Below are 25,154 nucleotides of genomic sequence, written 5' to 3'. Positions count from 1 at the left end.
CAAGAATCTCAGAGTTTTATTTAAAATAAGTCAAAATACAAAAATTCTAAGACACATATAATTATGACCCAAACTATAACAATTATATATATATATCACTTGTATCACTTGTTGTCCTATTGATCTTCAATTTGCTCAAGTGGGCACCAGTAACATCTTCCTTCGTTCCTGTCACGTGCTAGTGTAGCCCAATGGCATCTGCTCGCTCCAGGAACACGAAGAGCCTCAAACTATTTGTTCAGGGTTTTGACGAAGAAGTCTGACCATCTCGTAGGTGGGTGGCCACACGTCCTTTTGACATTCCGTGGAATCGAGTTGGTAATGACTCTAGTCTAGCGGTCGTCTCCAAATTGCACTATGTTTCCGGCCCATCTGATTTTCGACACCTTGGGAAACGAGACAGTGTCCCTATTCTTGATCATTAACGGAGGTCGGAACTTCAGATTCCTTCTCTCACTTGAGTGAAATGCGATATTCCAAGCATAGCTCTTTAGATTCTTCTTTGCGATACCAGAATAATGTTCTCCTCCTTTTTTCGTAGGGCCCAGATCTCTGAGGCGTATGATAGTGCAGGAAGAACGGTGGAGTCGAAAACATGTGCCCGGAGCCGGAGGTTCTTCATCAAACTTCTTAGAACTCTTGAAGGCATTCCACGCTGCTCTGTTCTTGGCATTCCATGCTGCTCTGTTCTTCCTGTGAAGTTCTGGCGTCAAGTCGTTCCTCATGTTGAGTTCTCGACCCAGGTACACATAGCTACTGCATTCAGAGATGTTAGTTCCATTGAGAGCAAACGGAATATAAGGGACTAGTTTGTTTTTCATGAACATTGTCTTTGTGAGATTCAGCTGCAGTCCCACCTTATATGTTTATTTTTCAAGTAATCAAGTTAGAAAGTGGGAAGGAACCTGGGGTAATTGTTAAATGGATAGGATCACAGAGTGGTGGGATTGGAGATAGGAATATTGTTTGCAGGGAACCCTTTTGTAAACAACTTTGTAAATCATAGGGCGTAAATAAAAAATTTAAATGACTAAAACCAAAAGGAATGCAAAGAACAAGAACAAACTGGGACATTAGACATTAAGATATCCCATACTGGGGCTGGAGTGATAGCACAGCTGGTATGGTATGAGCCTTGCTAGTGGCTGACCCAGGTTTGATTCCCAGCATCCCATATGGTCCCCCGAGCACCGCCAGGAGTAATTCCTAACTGCATGAGCCAGGAGTAATCCCTTTGCATCAACAAGTGTGACCCCCCCCCAAAAAAAATAATCCCATACCATTCACAGAGGATCTATCAAGTGAAACTCTACAGGGCAGAATAAATAGTGGGTCACCACAAACAAGCTGAACACTTTCAAGAGTACTCTTTCGATCTGGGTTATCACTGAAATTTGAAGGAATGACACCAAGTTTCAGGGATAAACAAATGAGTAAGATGTTCATATCCAAAATACCAGCTTTGCAAGAAGCAAAGTTTGTGGTATCCTTTAAAAGACAAGAAAAATTTAACACTCATACTTTCTACAAAATAATATCAACAAACTCTTTCATGTTAATAATATTGCTAAATGCCATGATCTGAATTCAACACTGAAGAGACATGGAGTGACAGATTGGTTCCGAAAACTAAAATCAATTTTTTGCTACCTACAAGAAACAAATTTTAACAGTCATTATAACACAGGTTCAAAATAACAGCTGGGAAATAATCTTCTAGGAGATCAATCACCAAACAAAGCCTGTGACAGCCATTCTTGTATCAGAAGAATATAGATTCAAATTTATAAAGATTATAAGGGACAAAGACAGTCATTACTTTAATATGAACACCACAAAAACTATAATCATAAACAGATGAAACTATTATAGGACCATAATAATTCTTAGGCAACTGCTTTTAGATCTGAGGAAAGGTATCAACAGCAACACAATGATAGAAGGAGATTTTAACATCCCTCTATCACAACTGGTTATAGCAAGGATATGAAAAGTTAATAATAAGAAAAAATTCTTTGAAGGAAGAGATGGAAGGTATGTGCTTAATAGATATGTATACAGCACTTCACTCCCCAGAAGTCAAACACACATTATATTCGAATGCACATGGGACATTATCTAAGATAAACCACATGCTGAAACACAAAACATGTCTCCATAAAATAAAAGAAGATAAAAGTAATATTAACTGTCTTCTTAGACCATGAAATTTTAAAGTAGAAACTAATCACAAGAAATTTTAAAGTAGAAACTAATCACAAGAGTGGCAGAATTATTTTGTTTTGTTTTGGGGCCACACTCTGCAGTTGTCAGGGCTTACTCCTGGCTCTGTGCTCAGAGATCACTCCTGACAGCCCAGGGGACCATATGGGCTTCCAGGGACAGAATCTGTGTTAGTTACATGTAAGAAAAATGTCTTACCCACTGTACTATTGCTCCATCCCCTTGAAAACTCAAGTACTTGGAAACTAAATAACTTACTACTGAACTACTACACAAAGATAAGAATTTAAAGGATTCCTGAAAACAAATGAGAATAATAGTGTTAAGAGCGCAAAGCCTTGTCTTGTGCCTGATCTTAGAGGAAAGGCTTTCAGTCTTTCAACATTTAGTATGATGTTCATTAGTATGATGTGGATTTATGATAAATGGCTTTCACTATATTGATGGAATTTCCCTCTATCCCTATATTGTTTAGAGTTTTATTAATGCATAGATATTGGATTTATCTCACTTGGGGCGCCCCAGAGGGGCCAGGTGAGAGCCCTTCACACTCCAAGGGACCCAGCCCTGGCAGCTGACCTCCACTATCCAACCACCGCCACACTCCAGGCTGCTTTCCACATGCTCAGGTTGAGGCTCACATATGAGTAAACGTATTCCTAGACTGCGCAGCTGCGAAAGTGGCCAAGCGACACATCATAAGCCACTCTATACCCATTTTCCATAATTACCACACCATATTTGATTTAGTTCAGACAGTGGGCAACAAATCATAGAGGGAAATACCTCTTGGAGAGCCCAGCAAGCTACCGAGAGTATCCCACCTGCATGGCAAAGCCTGGCAAGCTACCCGTGATGTATTCGATATGTCAAAAACAGTAACAATAATGGGTCTCATTCCCCTGACCCTGAAAGAGCCTCCAATATGGCAGCAGTGGGAAAAAAGAGTAAGGAGAGGCTGCTAAAATCTCAGGGCTGGGACGAATGGAGACATTACTGGCTCCCACTAGAGTAAATCGATGAACAACAGGATGACAGTGATACAGTGAACATGACAGTGATTTATCTCACACCAAATACAAAAATCAATTCAAAATGGATCAAGGTCCTCAATATTATATCTGATTCTGTAAAATACATCAAAGAAAATATAAGCATAACCTTATATAATATTTATGCTAGATGCATCTTCAATGACAATGTTATTGGCTAAGCAAAAATAAAACACAAATGGAACTATATCAACTAAGAAATTGTATTGTGAAAGAAACTGACTAGAATGAACAGATACTCTTCAGATTGGTAAAAAATATTCACTCATCACACAGCAGTCAAAGGGTGATTATCCAAGATAGGTTAAAAAGGGTTAATACACAAGATTCATAAAACACTCTCAAAACTTAACAAAAAATCCCAAATAACCCCATCAAAGAATGGAGAGAAAATTTCAACAGATACTTCCTCAAGAAGACATACAGATGATCAGAAAGTATATAAAAATGCTCCTTATTACTTATCCTTAGAGAAATGCAAGCCAAAAACAACAAATAACTCCTAATGTGGGATAATAGTGTTTTTTCCTTCTTGCATAGCCTCAGGTAGTTTAGGTTTATTGGGTTGCTCCCATCACAGTGCTCCCATTCCTTTATGTTTATTTGTAACTTCTTTCCTTGTGCTCTGTTGACTTGTAAATATTGTCTTTCTCTTCCTCAGTCCTTTGCATAGTTAGTTCAGAACAATGTCCTTTTTTTAGGGACACAAGTAGAAAGTAAATGCTATGCTTTTGTAATGTGGGAGTTTATTGAATCTCAGTGATATTTTCCTCTTGGGCATCTGTTCTCTCAATCTAAGCCTCAGCTGCCCTTACTTCGTAGCATCCCCCAAAGTAGGGTCCTGACGAGGGACTGGATGGACCCAGGCAAGTGGTAAGCTATGTGCTACCCTGGCATTGAGATGGGCCTGGCCAAAGTGCCTAATGCTTAATTATAAGTTAAGAGCTTGGTCATGGACAAATGCTGTCATGATCCAAAAAGTAATAACTAGATTTGGACCCTGCTAGGGTTAGGAAAGATTAATCTAGCCTGAGCACTGTAGTCTGTGTCTGTGGCAAGATGTTCCCAGGAGAGCTGTCCTACAAGCTTCACTGTATTTCTTACTGTGTCCATACAAAAATGTTAACTAATATTAAGATGTTTATTGAGTAATTGGACTGAGGAAAGGAGAAAAACACCTTAAGAGATATTTTGCCTGTGGGCAGTCAGGAAGGGCTTTTTTAAAAAAAAATTTATTTATTTATTTATTTTAAATTTTTATTAGTGAAACGCTGGAATGGGGGTAGTGTCTGTACCCAGTGCTGGGGAGTTGGAGAGATAAGACAGTTGGAGATTAGAGAAAGAGCAGAGCAGCAAGATGGAGTGCAGAGAGACTAAAAAGATGTACAGTGGGAGAAGAATGTAGAAGGATACAGGAGCAGGCACGTGGAGAGAGAAGCTGTGAGATGGAGCGAGAGAGACAGGAGGAGATGGGAATGAGGAGCAGTGTGAGAATAGAATGGGGGGCTCAGAGATTGGACCAGGAGCGTGGGGAGAATGGAATAAACGGCATCTGACCAACCAACTGGCATGGCCCTCGTTTCCTCCTTCGTCTGCCCTGTAGTCTGGGCTGCCCAGCTGGGTGAGAATCCCAGGATCCCCCAAACTTGGACTGCCAGGGTTGGAGCTGTTTGGGCCTTCCCCGGCTGCTCCTGGGAGAATTTATACACCCTAACACCAGTGAAGTTGGTACACAAAACTTGAAATAATCAGTGCTGGTGAAAATGTGAGGGGAAAAAAAGAACTTTCATCCTCTGTTGGTTGTGAATGTTGTTTAGTTTATCTTCAGTAGAAAATAGTATGGAGACCTCAAAAAATAATTATTGAGCTCCTATATGATCCAGAGTCTGGCAAACTTCCCGTGGCGTACCCAATATGTCAAATACCAGTAACAATGGTGGGTCTCATTCTCCTAACCCTGAAAGAGCCTTGAATGTGGCACTTTTTAGAATCTCAGGGCTAGGACGAAGGAGAAGTTACTGGTGCCTGCTCGAGGCAATCAATGAACAACAGGATGATCATGATCGTGATCATATGATCCAGAAATTTCACTTTTTGGCATCTCCCCCAAGTTCCCAAAAGCATTGTTTCAGAAAGTCATTTGCATTCTGATGTTCATTGCAACATTATTCACAGTCACCAAAATCTGGAAATAATCCAAGTGTCGAAGAACAGGTGAGTCCATAAACTGGTATATTTACACAATGAACTACTACTCAGGTATAAAAAGACTAATCATACATTTTGCTTCAACGTGTATGGAACTAGAATATATCAGGCTGAGTGGGATCAGTCAGAGGGAAAGGAACAAATACAAAATGATTTCTCTCATATGAGGACTTTAAGGATTTACACTAAAGGACTAATAATTAGGCAATGGTAACAGATCTGAGAATCAAACTACAGAAAAGACTCTGCCTTGGGGATAGGAGTGGGGCAAGTATAAAGGAAGGGGAGCTTGAGACATTTTGACATTGATAAAGGGTGTGGTGTTGGAACATTGTATGTCTAGGTAAAGGTAAAAGTAAAGGCCCTCCCGTTGTTCGTCGATTTGCTCAAGCGGGCCCAGTAACGTCTCCATTGGAGACTTCGTTGTTACTGTGTTTGGCATATAGAATACCTCACGGGGAGCTTGCCAGGCTCTGTCGTGCGGGCGAGATACTCTTGGTAGCTTGCCGGGCTCTCTGAGAGGAGCGGAGGAATCGAACTCGGGTCGGCCATGTTGGTTGCGTGCAAGGCAAACGCCCTACCCGCTCTGCTATCGCTCCATGCTCCCTGGGCTGGAGCAATAGCACAGAGCCTGGCAAGCCACCCGTGATGCATTCAATATGCCAAACACAGTAACAACAAAAATCTCCAATAGAGACGTTACTGGGCCCGCTTGAGCAAATTGTATGTCTAAAACTCTATTAATTATTATTATTACTGGTATTATTATTGTTGTTGTTGTTTTGGTTTTGGGCCAATACTCAATAATTCTCAGGATTTACTTCTGACCCTGTGCTCAGGGATTACTTCTTAGGGGGTTCAGGAAATAATACGTAGTGCTGGGGATTGAATTCAGGTTGGCCATGTGCGAGACAATTGTCTTACCCACTAGAGTATCTCTCTGGCCCCTGAAACTCCGTGAACAATACTGCAACTTATGACACATAAATAAAATTTGAAGAAAAGAAGTAAAAATTTAAAACCTGTACAAAAGTATTATTAGTACATATAAAGGGCATCAGAAAATGCCCTGGGGTATTTTTCCTTATTTTTGTTTTCACTGCTTTGTACTATCTTTGACAATGCACTTTGTCACATTCTGCCACATTGTATATGTATTTTTGTACAGAGTTCTCTACTTTTAGAAAGACGGTAATTTATCCATTATTATTATTATTATTATTAATTCTATTTTTCTTTCTTTTTTAATGAATCACCATGAGATACACAGTTGCAAAGCAGTTGATAGTAGGGCTTCAGTCACACAATGTTCCAACGCTCATCCCTCCACCAGTGCCCATTTACCACCACCAATGTTTTCTCCATTTTTCGTCCCATCCAAACAACCCCCTATATGGCAGGCACATTTCATCTCTCTCTCTTTCTCTCTCTCTGTTTCTCTCTCCTTCCCTCTATCCTTTTGGGAATTATGGTTTGCAGTACAGATACTAAAAGGCTATCAGGCATGTCCCTTAATCTACTTTCAGCAGTCAGCAAGGGCTCTCCTTAATGTTTCCCAGACAACATTCTCACCAAAAATGAACCAGAGTTTATTTTTCACCACGTTTTCACCAATACAAGTTTTTTAAAAATCGTTTTGATAAATGTTACTCTCATAGATGTTAGAGGATACCTAATTGTCCTTTTGTTTTTCGTTTCCCTGGTAATAAGTTACTAGGAACATTTTTTTTACATACCATGTGTCTTTAAGGAAGTGCCTGTTCATACCCATCTTTTTGCCATCTTTTTTATAGTATCACAATTTTTTTGTTGTTGAACTTTGTATTTATAGAGTGCCTTTTTATTTGAACTTGAGTTTCTTTCACAATCAATTTTTTTCAGTTGACATAATTTTATTTATTTATTTTTGTTATCTCTGCCAATTCAGTCAAATCATAAGATATTTTTGAGGCAGAAAGGTGGAAAGTTTGGACTATGGTTTCCTCAGTGAATTTTATGGACTCTGGTCTAATATCAAGGTCTTTCATTCACTTAAAATTAACTTTTGTGAATGGTGTAGGATTCAGATGCAGTTTTTTTCTTCTTTTTTTACATGTGACTATCCAGCATTCCCATTACCCTTTATTAGAGTTTTCCTTGCTCTACTCCACACATCCAGCAACATTATCATAGATTAATTATCCACAAACCTGAGTTTATCCCTGTGTTCTCATTTCTGTTCCACTGGTATGAGAATCTATCTTTGTTCCAGTACCACATGACATTGATTACTACATTTATTTTCTCAGAATGTCTTTGACAACTCAGGGAGGTTTATAATACCATGCAAGTTTTAGAAGAGCTTGTTCTAAGTCCTTTAAAAATGTCAGTTGAACTCTGATGGGAATTGCATTGAATCTATAAAATACTTAAGAAATTCATTTACATTGTCAAAGAAATTCTTCAATCCATATACGTGGAATAATTTTTCATCTCCGGTGTTCTCCTCTATTTCTTTTAGTAGTGACTTCGAGTTTATGATGCATAAGTGTTTTGAAGTTTCATTCCTATCTTCCATCTGTTCACTTTAGGATTCATTTGTGCTTTTACTTTCTTCAATAATTTTATTTAATCTAAGAACCATGACTTACAATTTATTGATAGATAATCCAACCGCCATTGTCAACTTCCCTCCACCATTGATCCCATACACCACCACCCCTCACACCCCACCTTCTGCCTGCCACTTTGATATGTACATCACAAAGTTTGGTGGTTACAGTTTAGATCTCATATTTTCAGTGTTATTGAGCCTGTGTTTTGTGTAAATGGGTATACCACTCAACCATATCACTAGCATAATTGAAGGCCTGACACCTGTTCACCATTACTTCCCATTTCTTCTCTCCCCCTCATTTTCCTTCTCCATCTTTCTCTTCTTTAAACACTGAAGTTAAGAATGATCTAGGCAACCCTCTATACTACAATACATTTAATCAAGCAATATTCTATATACCACAGGTAAGTGAGATCATCCTGTTTTCTTCTGGCTTACTTCATTCAACATGATATCTTCCAGTTCCAACCAGACTACTGCCCCTCTCGGAGAGCCCGGCAAGCGACCGAGAGTATCTTGCCCACACGGCAGAGCCTGGCAAGCTACCCATGACGTATTTGATATGCCAAACACAGTACAAGAAGTCTCACAATGGAGACGTCACTGGGGCCACTCGAGCAAATCGATGAACAACGGGAGGACAGTGCTAGTGCTACCATTCTGTTGCTAAATTTTACTATAAAATTCACCTCTATACTCTCATATATTAACTTCTATTATTCTGGTTGAATGAATTACTTAATTTTCCCATAAATATTTGAGCTTACTGTCTTTTCCAGTGGTCTCCTCACGGTCACGGTCACGGTCCTCCCGTTGTTCATCAATTTGCTTGAGCGGGCCCAGTAACATCTCCATTGTGAGACTTGTTGTTACTGTGTTTGGCATATCGGACACATCAGGGGCAGCTTGCCAGGCTCTGCCGTGCGGGGCGGAGGAATCGAACTCGGGTCGGCCATGTTGGCGGCTTGTAAGGCAAATGTCCTACCACTGTGCTATCGCTCCAGACTCAAGTTCCTACTTGACTGTAAGGGAAAAAAAAAACCAAAACCACGCAATCTGGAGGGTTTCATGCTGTATGAAGTCAGCAAGATAGAGAAGGACAGATAGAGAATTCTCTCTCTCATATGAGGGATAGAAAAAATGTAACATGGGAACAACACATGGTCAAGGACAACAGACTCTGAGAAATGGTCTCCTCAGTTTAGTATAAAGAATTTATTGCTCTGACATCATTCTCCAGCAGTATTATTTTAATGTGCTTGAAGATTTTCCTGTGCCCATCTTTAAATATGACTAAATTTTCAATATTTGGGACTTTGTCAGAACTCAGGTTGAATTCTGAGTTCCATGTACTCGGAGAAGTTATCTGGAACCACCGCCTCAATATCAAGTTAGTTCCTGATTTCTGACAGCCAGAAATGTCTTGTGAGTATTGCTTAAATACTTGCAAGATCAATCTGATGCGTATAACTCTGATTTATGTGCATTTGTGCTAAATATGGGGACTTGTGGCACCTATTCCCTATTGTTGCTATAACACCAAGGTTTAGTTGGCTTGGGCTCTATTCCAGGTTTCATAGTTGCTGATATCTGGCCATCGATGTGGCATCAAAATACAATTGACTTGGGTAGTAACTGGGGATTGTGGTTAAGCATATGCAATTATAGCTGTTCATCAAACTGGTGTGGGGGAGTTTGGTATTTGTTGGTAACAATTTCGGTATGCTCTTTCCAAACCATTGCCTAATGGGTGGGTATCACCTAAAGAATAACTGCCACCTATTATACATGGGATTGTAGATACTTGTAGCTTTCTTGGGAATGACTGTTACCAGCTATGATCTTGGAACAACTGTACTCTGTGCAGTATACTGCCAGATCCTACTATCTTTCTAACATGGTGTGTACAGGCAGAAAACTGGACATTGGGATCGTTGTGCTAGGTATTCTTTGATAGATTTGAGATTAAATCTTGTGTACCTACTTTTGGAGAGTTTTCTTTGGTTCTGAACTGCTCACAAACTTCTTGCAATGTCTGGCAGCTGGTACCTGAAGAGTTAGGCCTATTGCGGTAGAACCAAGGTTATAAGAATGTCCAAGTGGCATATGTGGAATACAAAATAACATAATCTGAGACTGACACCCAAGGACAATAGTCACAAGGGCCAAGAATATTGTTCCATGTTTGGAAGCCTGTCTCATGAATTGGAGAGAAGGCAGCTGGAATAGAGAGGGAATCACTAAGTCAATGATGGTTTCAGGAATCATTCGGGATGGGAGATCGGTCCTGAAAGTAGGTGAAGGACCAAATGTGATAGCCTTTCAGTATCTGTACTGCAAACCATAATGTCCAAAAGTAAAGAGAGAGTATAGGGGAAATTGTCTGCCATAGAGGCAGGGGGATTGTTGGAAATGGGGGGTATCTTGGGAACATTGGTGGTGGAGAATGTTCACTGGTGAAGGTATGGGTATTCAATCATTGTATGACTGAAACTCAAACACAAAAGCTTTGTAACTATCTCACGGTGATTCAATAAAAAATAGTGAGTGGGTTAAAGACTGAGTCTGTCAGGTATATCTGTGGCTTAGACTCCTTGTTAGTAAAAAAAACTTAGACTGGAACCCTGCTGTGTCGTGCTTACCTCACAAAATAACTATTCTCAGCCATGTGGAGCTGTACTAGCACAGCATATGGTCTCAAACTTCTTAGGAGTTATCCCTGTAGACAGAGTCAGGATTAGCACCTGATTGGCTAATTCTTGACTTCAACTCAATGTTCCCGACTCATCTCACAAAAAATATAAAGTCTAAGAGTCCAGAACTCATAAGATCCAACCCAAGAATCAATTATGTGGAAATCCTACTTGCTCATCAGGAATCTCTAGGGGATTGGGGCCAATTATGCACAGGAAGGAGACTGTTGCCTGAGGTCCACTGAACTGTAATGTACTTCGGAGACCTGAGTCTTTTTCAATTTAGCAAATGGAATGATAAAACTAATGTTCTGTGTCAGCAAGCTAATGCAGTGATCAAGGTGTTTGCCTTGCATCCCATCAACCAGGGTTTGATCCCCAGCACTGCATATGTTTCTTTGAACACAGCTAGGAGTCAACCCTGAGCACAGAACCAGTAATAAGTTCTGAGCAACAAGAATTCCTTCTAAAAATCCTTTGTGCTCAGTTCCTTCCTGCTACATTAGCATTTTCTGTCCAGTAATGGCTTTCCTAGCTAGGCTTTAGTCTCTTTTCTCATCCAGTCTCTGCTTTGCCCCTCCCCAACTCAGGGGAAGTAGTTGGTTGAATGTCTACAGATCTACCTTCTGCAGAGTTGAATCTCCTTGTGGTGGAAAATGATACATCTGGTGAATTTTCTCAGTGAGACTCCTCACGGGGATGTTCAGTTTTTAAGCATTCTTGGTGTTGCTGCCACAGGAAATCTCACAAAATTGTTACTTTTCTATAAGCCTGGACCCACCCTCTGTATAAAATCCCGCATCTTAGCATTTATGCAAGATAGTTGAGTGGTAGGTTGTGTTTGTCAGGGTTTTATAGAGAAAAGAAACAAAAGGATATGTTATGTATGTGTGTACATATGTGCATATGCATGTGTCAATCTGCATAAATCCTCACACAACTTGAGAACTTGAAAATCTGAAATATTCATGGGAGGCTAGCAGGAGAGAGAGAGACTTAGGAAAGAACTGATATTCTAATCTCATTTCAACACAGTCTGGAGACAGAATTTCTTCAGTACATCTCTTTTTCTCTTAAGGCCTCCAACTTATTGGGCAAGGTCCACCGACATTATGAGGGAAATATACTCTAACTCTTCTGACTTAAATGTTTATCATATATAAAAAATACCATCACAGAAGCACCTAGTTGGGTATTTTATCTAATATCTGGGCATCAGACCCTAATCACTTTGACACATATGATTAACTATAGTGATTGCTCCTGTTTATAAAATTAAACTAAAATCACCCATGAACTACCCACACTTACTTTTTAACTTCTGAACATCAAATAGTAAATACTGTGTGCATACAGACATAAGGGAATACCATACTACTGGCTCATTTAAACTAGACAGAACAGTTTTAATAGAGTCTGTGAAGTATGAAATGAAAGCAAGGTAAGATGAAATTTATTTTTAGATCACGTAAAATCTTTTAATCATTTTGGAACTGATGAACCACTACGTAATTCATCCATTTGTAAGAGTTAAAGGTATATTTGTTATTAATTAGTTTAATAATAACTAACTTCTTCTTGAAACTGTCTTCTAGTTACACTCTAACACTAACGATCTATGTGACTTTGGACAATTAATTTTAACTGTATGTATATCTTCTTCACCCCTAGCAAATACTATCTGAAAAATTCTTTAAAGCAAATTTGTCTAATAAATCAGAATTTCTAGACTTGGAATCATATGATCTTGGTAGTTCCCCGGATATTCCAAAGGAGTCACTGGTGAAAAGTATGAAAATGGGGAGAAAGGGCACAGCATGAGACCAGAGAGCTCATTAATAGGACTGGGAAATGGGAACAAGGGAAGAAAACTAGGTTGGAAGGAGATAAAGATAAGCAAAATCTTGAGATAAACTATAGTAAGTTGAAGCCTTCAGAAAGATTTGGGTTCAAATCTTGAGTCTAAGGCTTACTAGTACGGGGCAAGTGAAGCACTACTGAATCCAAGTTTCTGGAGCAGCATGATGTTTACATCACCATAGTGTTGTTATGAGAATAAGTTGATTAAATAGTGCACAGTAGATGTTACTCTCTTTTACTGCTCTTTTTCCTTTCAGCCCAAATACTATAATACATAACTATGTTCTGTGTAAGTGTGATAAAAAGCTCTCAGAAAAATATAGTTCCATGTACTACCATAATAAGTAGGAAGCTCAAAAGATACATTTCATTTGGAAAGAATATTTATGGCCATTTGATAGTCTGTTCACCCCAAACAGTCCCTTGGCCTCTTAACTCCCATTAACCACTTTTATGCTTTATGGGGTATCAAAAAGCTAAAATAAACAAAGGCATGGTTATGTTTGTAGCAACAGACACAGAATTAAAGGGATGTCATGCTCTTAGAACTATATTTACATCATCTGTAATATTTACAACAACTAAACTGTGTAGATACTATTAGTTACTGTCACTTTCACTGTCCTTCCATTGTTCATCAATTTGCTCGAATGGGCCCATTAATGTCTCCATTGTGACAATTGTTGTCACTGTACTTGGCATATTGAATACGTCACAGGGAGCTTGCCAGGCTTTGCCGTGTGGGCAAGATAATCTCAGTAGCTATTAGTATTACATGTTAATCTGAAAGGGAAACTGATGTTCAGAGGGGATAATTTGACCAATATTATAAAGCCAGTGAATACAGAATTACAATTTACTCCCCTGGCTTGGAGGCCAACCACACATACTAGGGGAAGAAGGAGCTCAGATAGAGAAGGGAGCACCAAATAAAGGATGTTTGGTGGGTCCAAACATCCAAAGGTGGGTCCTTCCAGGATGGGAGAAGCACACTGAAAGTAGACTATAGACCAAGCATGATTGTCACTAAATGCCTCTTTTGCAAACCACAACAACCAAGAGGAGAGAGAGAACAAAACGGAATGCCCTGACACAGAGGCAGGGTGGGATGGGGGATGGGGAGTTGGAGGGATACTGGGATCCGTGGTGGTGGGAAATGGGCACTGGTGGAGGGATGGGTATTTGATCATTGTATAATTGAAACCCAAGCACAAAAATTTGTAAGTCTACAACTGTACCTCATGGTGTCTCACTAATAAAAAATAAAAAATAAATAAATAAAAAATATAAAAAAGAATATGTTATGAATCAAATTTTAATTTTTAATTTATGTTTTTAAATAGTAAAACACCATGAGGTAAAGTTGTAGACTTACAAACTTTCGTGCTTGAGTTTCAGTTATACAATGATTGAGTACCCATCCCTCCACCATTGCCCATTCTCCGCCACCAATTAACCCAGCCCCATTCCCCCCACCCCACCTCACCTCTGTGGCAGGGAATTCCCTTTTGATCCTCTTTCTTTAGGGTGTGATTTGCAATAGAGGCATTGAGTGGACATCGTGTTTGGTCTATCTATAGTCTACTTTCAGCACTCATTTTGCATCCCAAGCGAGTCCTCCAAACACCCTTTACTTGGTGTTCCCTTGTCTATCTGAGCTGCCTTTTCCCCCAGCATATGCTGCCAGCTTCCAAGCCATGGAGCAGACCTCCTGGTACTTATCTCAATTATTCTTGGGTGTTCGTGTCCCATTCTTTTACTTATATTCCCCAGATGAATGCAGTCTTTCTATGTCTGTCCCTTTCTTTCTGACTCATTTAACTTAGCATGATACTTTCCACGTAGAACCATTTGTATACAAATTTCATTACTTCATCTTTTCTAACAGCTGCATAGTATTCCATTATGTAGATGTACCACAGTTTCTTCAACCAGTTACCTGTTCTCGGAAAGATACCACTAACAAAGAAAATTACAGGCCAATATCTCTGATGAACACAAATGCAAAGATCCTCAACAAAATATTAGCAAACTGAATCCAACAACTCATCAAAAAGATCATACACCACGAACAAGTGGGATTCATCCCAGAGGTGCAAGGATGGTTTAACATTCGGAAATCAATCAACATAATCCATCATATCAACAAAAGTAAAGATAAAAACCGTATGATCATATCAATAGATGCAGAGAAAGCATTTCACAAGATCCAACTCCCATTTATGATGAAAACTCTCACTAAAATGGGCTTAGAAGGAAATTTCTTCAAGATAGGAAAAGCCATCTATGACAAACCTATGGCAAGCATTATCCTCAATGGGGAAAAATAAGGGCCTTCCCTCTAAGATCAGGGACAAGATAAAGATGCCCACTCTCACCACTTCTGTTCAATATAGTACTGGAAGTACTTGCAATAACAGGCAAGAAAAAGATATTAAGGACATCCAGATAGGAAAGGAAGAAATCAAGCTCTCACTATTCGAAGATGATATGATTGTATATCTAGAGAATGCTAAAGCCTCTACCAAGAAACTCCTAGAAACAATAATCGTGTACAGTAAAGTCCAAGGCTATAAAATCAATACCCAAAAAATCCATGGGCTTCCTATACACAAATAATGAAATAGACGAAAGAGACATGAAAAATACAACCCTGTTTACAATCGTGCTCCAGAAAATCAAGTACCTCGGAATAAGCCTAACTAAGGAGATAAAGGACCTCTACAAAGAAAACTATAAGACGCTACTCCATGAAATAAAAGAGGACATGAGGAAATGGAAACATATCCCCTGCTCATGGAAGAATTAACATTGTCAAAATGGCAATACTCCCTAAGGCACTATACAGTTTCAATGCAAATCATTCAATGCATGGAATTTTTTAAAGAAATGGATCAAGCACTCCTAAAATTCATTTGGAACAACAAACGCCCACGAATAGCTAACATGATTCTTGGGGAAAAGACATTGGGAAACACCACCTTCCCCAACCTCAAGCTGTACTACAAAGGGGTAATAATTACAATAGCATAGTACTGGCACAAAGGCAGAGCTGCAGACCGATGGAACTGGGTTAAATATACCTACACACAACCCCAAATGTATGAACATCTAATCTTTGATAAGGGAGCAAGAAATGTGAAGTGGAGCAAGGAAAGCCTCTTTAACAAATGGTGCTGGTATAACCAGAAAACCACATGCAAAAAATGGGTTTAAATCTCGACTTAACACCATGCAAAAAAGTCATATCAAAACAGATTAAAGACCTCAACATCATACTGCAATCCATAAGGTACATTGAAGACAAGGTCAGCAAATCCTTCCATGATATTGAAACTAATGGTATCTTCAAAGATAACATGCCACTGACCAACCAATTGGAAACAGAGATAAACAAATGGGACTATATCAAATTAAGATACAGCGGCCAAAATACAAAGACAAGCTAGAGAATGGGAAAGGATATTCACCCAATACCCATCTGATAAGGGGTTGATATCAAGGATCTACAAAACACTGGTTGAACTCACACAAAGAAAACATCTGACCCCTTCAAAAATGGGGTGATGAAATGAACAGAAACTTTCTTAAAAAAGAAATCCACCTTGTTCTCTCTCTCTTCTTTTGGGTACTGTGTTTTGCAAGAGAGGCTTTGAGTGGCAATCATGTTTGGTCTATCGACTACTTTTAGCATGCTTCTCCCACCCTGGGAGGACCCTCACAACACCTTTCATTTGGTACTCTCTTCTCTATCTAAGCTTCCTTTTCACCTAGAGCCTGTGGCTGGCCTTCCATTCATGGAGCAAATACACAGCCATTCCTGGGTGTTACTCTTCCTTTTTGTTGCTTTATGTTCCCCAGATGAATGCAATCTTTCTGTGTCTATCCCGCTCTTTCTGACTCATTTCGCTTAACATGATACTTTCCATGTAGTACCACTTGTATGTAAATTTCATAACTTCATCTTTTCTAACAGCTACATAGTACTCCATTGTGTAAATGTATAACTGTACCTCATGGTTTTTCACTAATAAAAAAAGAAAAATAAATAAAAGGAAAAATAAAATCTATGTTCCTACCTTATAAAAAAAAAGAAATCCAAATGGCTAAAAGGCACATGAGAAAATGCTCTACATCACTAATCATCAGGGAGATGCAGATCAAAACAACAATGAGATATCATCTCACACCATAGAGACTGTCCACATCAAAAGAACAAAAGCAACTGGTGTTGGCGCGGATGTGGGGAGAAAGGGACTCTCCTTCTCTGCTGGTGGGAATACCGACTGGTTCAGCCCTTTTGGAAAACAATATGGATGATTCTCAAAAGATTAGAAATTGAGCCGTTTTTTTGGAAAACAGTATGGAGATTCTCAAAAAATTAGAAATTGAGCTCCCATTTGACCCAGCAATACCACTCCTGGGAATATATCCCAGAGAGGCAAAAAAAGTATAGTAGAAATGACATCTGCACTTCTATGTTCATTGCTGCACCTTTCACAATAGCCAGAACATATACTCTTAACTGCTACATCAAACTGCTTCTTCTCGGAAATGTATTTGATTCCTTTAAAGCAAAATTTAGAAGAAAATATCAATATACATACAAATACAATTTAGACAATTAAAACTAGTCTTTAAGTTTTTCTAAGTATATGTCTATACAAATAGTGAGTGTTTGAGTTCTTTTCACATCAGAATTCCCTTTAAAATCTCTTGTCTAATTACTATGGAATGATTTCCAGTATTATATTGAATAGTAGTAGTGACAGGGGAAACACTGTGTGACTGATGATAAGTGCCTGATCTTAAGAGGGAAGACTTTCAGTGTTTCACCATTCATAATGTTAGCTGTAGACTTGTGGTAAATGGCTTTAATTATGTTGAGAAAAGTTACTTCAGCTCCCATTTTATTGAGCTTTTATCATGAATGTATGCTAGATTTCGTCAAATGCTTTAATGAGTTGGCTCGGATGTGGAGAGAAAGGGACTCTTCTTCACTGCTGGTGGGAATGCCGACTGGTTCAGCCCATTCGGAAAACAGTATGGATGATTCTCAAAAAATTAGAAATTGAGCTCCCATTTGACCTAGCAATACTACTCCTAGGAATATATCCCAGAGAGGCAAAAAAGTATAGTCGAAGTGACATCTGCTTTTGTTTGTTCATTGCATTACTGTTTACAATAGCTAGAATCGGGAAAAAACCTGAGTGCCCAAGAACAGATGACTGGTTAAAGAAACTTTGGTATATCTACACAATGGAGTAGTACGTAGCTGTTAGAAAGTATGAAGTCATGAAATTTACATACAAGTGCTACTACATAGAAAGTATCATGCTAAGCAAAATGAGTCAGAAAGAGAGGGACAGGCATAGAAAGATTGCATTCATCTGGAGAACATAAAGTAACAAAATGGGAGACTAACACCCAAGAATAGCCGAGATAAGTACCAGGATGTTTACTCCATGGCTTGGATGCCAACCGCACACTCTAGGGGTAAAGGTAGCTCAGATATAGAAGGGAGCACCAAATAAAGGGCTTTGGAAAGATCCGCGCAGGATGGGAGACACATGCTGAAAGTAGACTCTAGACCGGACATGATTGCCACTCAATTACTCTTTTGCAAACCACAGCACCCAAAAGGAGAGAGAGAACAAAAGGGAATGCCCTACCACAGAGTTAGGGTGGGATGAGGGGATGGGGGCTTGGAGGGATACTGGGATTAGTGGTGGTGGTGAATGGGCATTGTTGGAGGGATGGGTACTCGATCATTGTATAACTGAAACCCAAGCACAAAAATTTGTATGTCTACAACTGTACCTCATGGTGTCTCACTAATAAAAATTTTTTTTAAAAATTGTTAATTGAATCACTGTGAGATAGAGACTTACAAAGCTCTTCATGATTAGGTTTCAGTCATACTTAGCACAGTGTACAAACATCAAATCCAAATGGTTTCAAGGTCTCAATATCAGGCCTGAATCCATAAAGTATAGTATAGAAACCATAGGTAAAACACTTTATGATATTGAAGCTAGAAATATCTTTCATGATTCAATGCTGTTGACCAAGTAAACCAAGTAAAACACATGGGATTATACCAGACTAAGAAGATTCTGTACCAAAAAAGCAGTGAATGTCAGAACAAAATGATACCCCACAAACTATAAAATGATATACTTCCTTTTATTCATTGGATAAATGATTAATATAAGAGATATATAAGCAATGGTAGAATTTTACAAGAGAAAACAACAAATTCCATAAAAAATTGGAGAGGGGAGACAAACAGAAAATTACTGAAAGACAAACAGATGATCAAAATGTATATGAAAAATTCCCTATATCACTTACATCAGGGAAATGCAAATAAAAATAAAAATGAGATATCACCTCACACCAGTGATATTAGCACAAAGAAAAAAACAAGTGTTGCAATGAATATGGCTAAAAGGGGACCCTCATTTACTGCTGGTGTAAGTGCAGACTGGTTCAGCCTTTTCAGAAAAAAACATGGACACTTTATAAAACTAGGAATTGAGCTCCCATATGACCCAGCAATTCTACTTCTTGGTTTTTACCCCAAGGGCCCCCAAAATCTATTCAGAAATGACAAGCACACATCTATGTTCATTGCAGTACTGTTCGTGGTAGCTAAAATATGAAAAGAATGCAAGTTTCAAAGAACAAATGACTGAATAAAGAAATTATGGTACAGAGGCTAGAGTGTATTATCATGGGCAGGGCATTAGCCTTCTATATGGCCATCCCAAGTTCTATTCCTGGGATCCTACATGGTTCCCCAGCACTGCCAGGAGTAGTTTCTGAGTGCAGAGCCAGGAGTAACTCCTGAGCATTGGCAGGTGTGGTTCAAGAACAAACAAAAATAAATTATGGTACATATACATAATAAAATAGTACTCAGCTATCAGAAAATATGAGGAACGGAGTGATATCAGAGAGGGGAGGGAGTTTGCCTTTCATGCGGCCTACCCTAGTTCTATCCCTGGCATCCCATATGGTACTTCGAGCATCACCAGGAGTAATTCCTGAGTGCAGATCCAGGAGTAACCCCTGAGCATCGCTGGGTGTGACCCAAAAAGAAAAAAAAGAAAAAAAGGGAAAATATGAAAGAATGCATTTTCTTTCTATGTGGATTCACTTGGAGAGTATCACTGCTGAGTAAAGTTAGTCAGAGCAAGAACATTAGACAGAAAATGAACCCTTTCATATGTGGGATATAAAAAGACATACTTCAAATACCCAAAAGCAACAAAATCTAAGAAATGGTATTAAGTTGAAAGATTACCACAGGCAAGGGTTGGGGAATTAGGATGAGGCAGAGTTGGTATGACATTGGTGGAGGTCAGTGGACTCTTCGGGGGAGGGTGTTGTGAGGGATTGTGTTATGTACAAAACTCTATCATTGTGCCTAATTTTTTAAAAAAATAGGAGTCAAAGAGCTAGAATATCCCTTTTTCCTAAAAATTAATATCAGTTACAAAGTTCTACAAGGTGAGGTGGAGGGCTCACATATTCTATCACAATAGAATTTTAATTTTCATTGATATTGCCTATAGACATCATTTTTTGTGCTTTAAATTTTTTTTACTTATTTTAAATTTAAAATAATTCATGCTAAATCCCTGTAGACATCATTTTTAGCATGAGGTGTACAGGGTTTTTCTGGTAGTAACGTTGTATCTAGTGCTAAATATTTGTCAGCACTTTGCTAAAGGTTTGTATGCATTATGTTATGTGATAGCAAAATAGCTGATGATACAACTGAGGCTCAGAGGTGACATTATTAGCTCAAGTTCACACAACTAGTAAGTGGCACAATTAAAATTCACCTGAAACTTCAAAGCCCTACCTTTCATTTTCTACACAAATTTTAATAGAAAAACAAAGCGTTTCTTATTAAATACACACTTACCATATAACCTAGCAATTAACTTCTACTTATATGCCCCAAATAATTGAAAATTCACAAGCCCAAGAAGCCCAAAATTAACAAAAAATTGTATGCCAATGATCACTGAAGCTCTGTTCACAGTAGTCAAAAGCAAACAAAATACATAAAATGTAGTATATTAATATATGGAATATTGTTGATCCACAGAAGGAAATAAATTATGAGATGCTCCACAATGTGGACGAATTTTGAAAATGTGCTAAGTGAAAAAGTGAAATGTTGGTAGCAAAGGGATGCTATATGATTTACCTTATATGACATATTTTGAACAGATAAATTCATCGAGACAAAAAAGTGGCTAGTAATTACCTGGAACTGGGAAGAAGAGAGAATGGAGAATGACTACTTAATGGGTATAAGATTCTTATTTTATGTTGTGGAAGTTTTAAGTTCTAGGACTAATTAATAATAGTTGCACAACACTGAGAGTGGACCTAATGTTATTTAATTGCACATTGAATAAAATGGTAGATTTGGAACTAGGAATATAGCATAAAATATTTGAGTACATGTTTTGTATGTGAGAGGTCTGGGTTTTATGACCAGTACTGCATACTTTCTAGAGGAATGCCAGGAGCAACCCCCAAGCACAAACCTGGACAGAGTAACCAAGCACTGCTGGGTGCTTCCCAAAAGGAAAAAATTGATGGCATGCATATTATATCACTATAAAACATAACCACAGACCAGAGCAATAATACTGAGGATATGATTCTTGCCTTGCATGAAGCCAACCCAGGTTCAATTCTCAGCATCGCATATTATCCCCTGAGACCTGCCACGAATTATCGCTGAGAACTCAGAACTCTCCTGTAAGTCCTCTGTAACTTTGGGTGTGATAAAAAATACCCCCCAAAAAGAAATCATTTATTCAATCAATCAGTCAATCAATTAGTTCATTGGTTTCTGATTTTCTCATCTTTAACTCTGTGGGGTATTCTCCCTAAACTATTTGTTTGACTTTTCCACTGATATGAATAGTTTTCAAATGAATCGATGCTCATGGACAAGTTCGTGTTGACAAGGACACCAACACCAGCAACGCCTCTTTTGTCACATGTTCCAAGGAACAGTTCTTCCCCAGTGTCGAAAATGACGTGATGTGTTTGATGCCTTCTCGTCTCTGTCAGACCAATGATGTTATACTTGATCTTCTGCACTTGTGCCATGAAGTCCTCCGTGGATGCATCTGATGCCAGCATACGTGCATTGAAATTACAGACAGTCATTTTAGTCTTTCTTCATTTTGGCAGTCTGGTTCGGCCTTGAGATTTTACCAACCTTATCCTTCCTTATCCTTTTTAATGCTTCCGTATTGGTGGCTCTTTCAGGGTCAGGGGAATGAGACCCATTGCATTTAATGGTTTTGGCATATCGAGTATACTACGGATAGCTTTCCAGGCTCTGTCATGAGGACAGGTTACTCTCGGTAGCTTGCCATGCTCTCCAAGAGGGAGAGAGGCTTTTAGGGTGACCTCTAATCACACTTGAAGGTATTCCCATGGTTCAAACCATATTTTAGCCCCATCAAATATGGTGAAAAATGGCTATTAAGTGTCATATGATGTGTCACACTTACGATGTTGATTCATTCAAATGCCTAACAACCCGAATCGAATGATTACACTTGAATAGATGTGGCTCACTGCTGGCAGTTTCATCTTCATTGTTTATGCACCAACATCCAATTATGATGAAGAAGAAATTGAGAATATCTATATGGAAATGGAGAAGTTCTATAAAGAAGACCACACCTTCTACAAGATCATTGTAGGTGATGTTAATGCCAAGATAGGACCAAGAAATCAGCTGAAGAACTCCACATCGGGACCCATGGCCTAGAATGGAACTAACAGGGTGAGAGACTGTCTGAGTTCATCATGTCAACCAAGACCATCCATGGTAACTCACAGTTTTAGAAAGCTGAATCTAAATGTTGGAAATGGGAGTCTCCAGGTGGATGGTTCCACAATGAAATTGACCACATCATATTCAATCAACAGTTTTGCCTGACCGATGTCACTGTTGTCCCAAAATTCCAAACCGGATTGGACAACCAATTCTTTGTACAAAATTCTACTTCACGGAGCGGGGAGAAAGGGCTGCAAAGTTTAAGAGAACTCCCAGAACAACCACCAACTGGGAGCTCTTTGGCACTATTACAGCAACATGGGAAGATATGGTTGTTGATGACATTGACGAAGAATACGATTGACTGGTTCAGCACCTCTATGGTTGTGTGAGGAATGCTGAGAGAAAGAGACAGGCACAAAAAGACGCCTTGAGCTCATTTGCCAACATGGCTTGGCGTGAGCCTCAGGCAACCGCAAACGAAGGTCTGAGCTCACAAAGCATTGCAGAGAAGTGATAAATGAAGACCTCAAAGAGAAAAGAGCAGTAGTGCTGGCCGATGCAGCAGAAGCTGGAAAAAGCATTCACAATGCCCGCTTGTCCTTCACCAACTACAAGACCAAGATGAATGCCCTTCGATGTCCTGATGGATCTATCATATCTTCCAGAAGGCAATGGAGAAGATTATCCACGACTTCTATTCGGATCTCTTTGATAGCCATGTCCACCTGCCCACATACCAAATTCCGCAGGATGGATATGTTGTTCCCAATGTTCTCCCTTCCAAAATACGACATGCCATTTCGTTGGTAAAGAAGCGAACAGAACCCGGTCCAGACAAGGTCAGCCTCAAACACCTGAAGAACCTGCTGTCAGTACTCATCAAAACACTGGCTCTGCTCTTCACACACTACCTGTCTGAATGCAAGTTTCCATCCCAATGGAAAACAAGCAGGACTGTTCTACTGTACAAGAAGGGAGACATCCACGTCATTGGCAAATATCGCCCAATCTGCCTGTTGTCTGTCGTCTACAAGCTGTTCACTCGAGTCATCCTGAAGAGGATTGGCAGAACACTAGATAAAGCACAATCATGCGAGCAATTCAGATTCCGAAAAGGATTCAGCATGATTGACCATATACACATGGTAACCAGAGCTCACTGAGGTTTTTCGGGAGTTCAAGATGCCGCTCTTTCTAACGTTCATTGATTTAAAGAAGGCCTTTGATTCTGTTGAGTCTGAAGTGGTCATCGAAGCCCTAGCAAAACAGGTTGTTCAAACTCAATACATCAGGATCCTCTGTGAGCTGTATTAGAGATTTACTACCAGGATCTCACCATTCTACAGGGAAGTGATCATCAATGTCAAGGGAGAGTGATACCGTTTGGCAGGGTGATACCAGTTCACTGAAACTCTTCAGCACCACCCTCCAGAACCTCATGTGATGAATGGAATGGGAAGGAATGGGAGTGAAGATAGACAGTAGGCAACTACACCACCTCCGCTTTGCTGATGACATCATTCTAATAATACCAAACATCAGCCTAGCAGCACAAATGCTGGCCAACTTCGACCGTGAGTGTGGAAAAGTCAGTCTAAACTGAATCTCACGAAGACAATGTTTATTAGAAACACACTGGTTCCTGACGTTCTATTCGCTCTTGATGGAATGAACACCTCCAAATGCAGCAGTTATGTGTACCTAGGTTGAGAACTCAATGTGACGAATGACCTGGCACCTGAGTTGCGCAGGAGGAAGAGAGCAGCTTGGATGTCTTCAAGAGCAATGAACAAATAGCTAAGAGGACGAATAACTTCCAGCTCTGGGCACGTCTCTTTGGTTCTGTTGTTCTTATATGTTCATATATGTTAATATATGCCTCAGAGACCTGGGCTCTACGAAAACAGAATGAGAATGCTATTTAGGTCTCCCAAAGAGGAACCAAAAGAGCTGTGCTTGGAGTATCATGCTTCACTCAAGTAAGAGAAAGAATTCGGCGTTCCAACCTCCATCGATGATCGAGAATCAGGGATGCTGCTTTGTTTGACAAGGCATCAAAAATCAGTATGGCTGGACACGTAATTTGATTTGGAGAGGACCACTGGACTAGAACCGTTACTGACTGGATTCCAAGTGACGTCAAAAGATCACGTGGCCACCCACCTACGAGATGGTCAGACTTCATCAAGACTTTGAACAATCGGTTTGAGGCTCTTCTTGTTCCTGGAGTGAGCAGACGCCATTGGGCTACACTAGCATGCAAGAGGGAAAAATGGAGACGTTACTGGCACCCACAGGGAGCAAATCAATGAGTAATGGCATATCAAGTGATAAAGTGATGAATAGTTGTAATTATTTATTAACAGAATTGATATTTTGTGCTTGAATTTTTCAATTAAGCTCTTAGTATCTCATTTTAATAAATGCTTTAATTATTAAGGCAATATATTACAGCATAACTGCAATTCACAAAAGCACAAGGAAGAAAATTAAACCCTGCCTATTTCCCATAGTATAACTGTATACATATTGCTATATTTTAAATAAATGTGTTCAAAATTTAATTTGGGATCATATATCTTTGATATAGCCTGCATTTTTATATATATAAATATATATTTATATATAATATTATATAATATATTATAAATATATACTTACACATTTATATATTTATAAAATATAAACATATA

General features: G+C 39.2%; 1 pseudogene; it reads right to left on the bottom strand.

The window, feature by feature from the left end:
• Positions 1–725, bottom strand: part of LOC130034128 (60S ribosomal protein L17-like) — a 47,817-nt pseudogene extending 47,092 nt beyond the window's left edge.
• Positions 726–25,154: the final 24,429 nt, after the last annotated feature.

This window comes from Sorex fumeus, unplaced genomic scaffold, assembly GCF_029834395.1.
Source record: "Sorex fumeus unplaced genomic scaffold, SorFum_2.1 ptg000058l, whole genome shotgun sequence".
NCBI classification, from domain to species: Eukaryota; Metazoa; Chordata; class Mammalia; order Eulipotyphla; family Soricidae; genus Sorex; species Sorex fumeus.
This window is presented reverse-complemented; position numbering and strand designations above follow the sequence as displayed.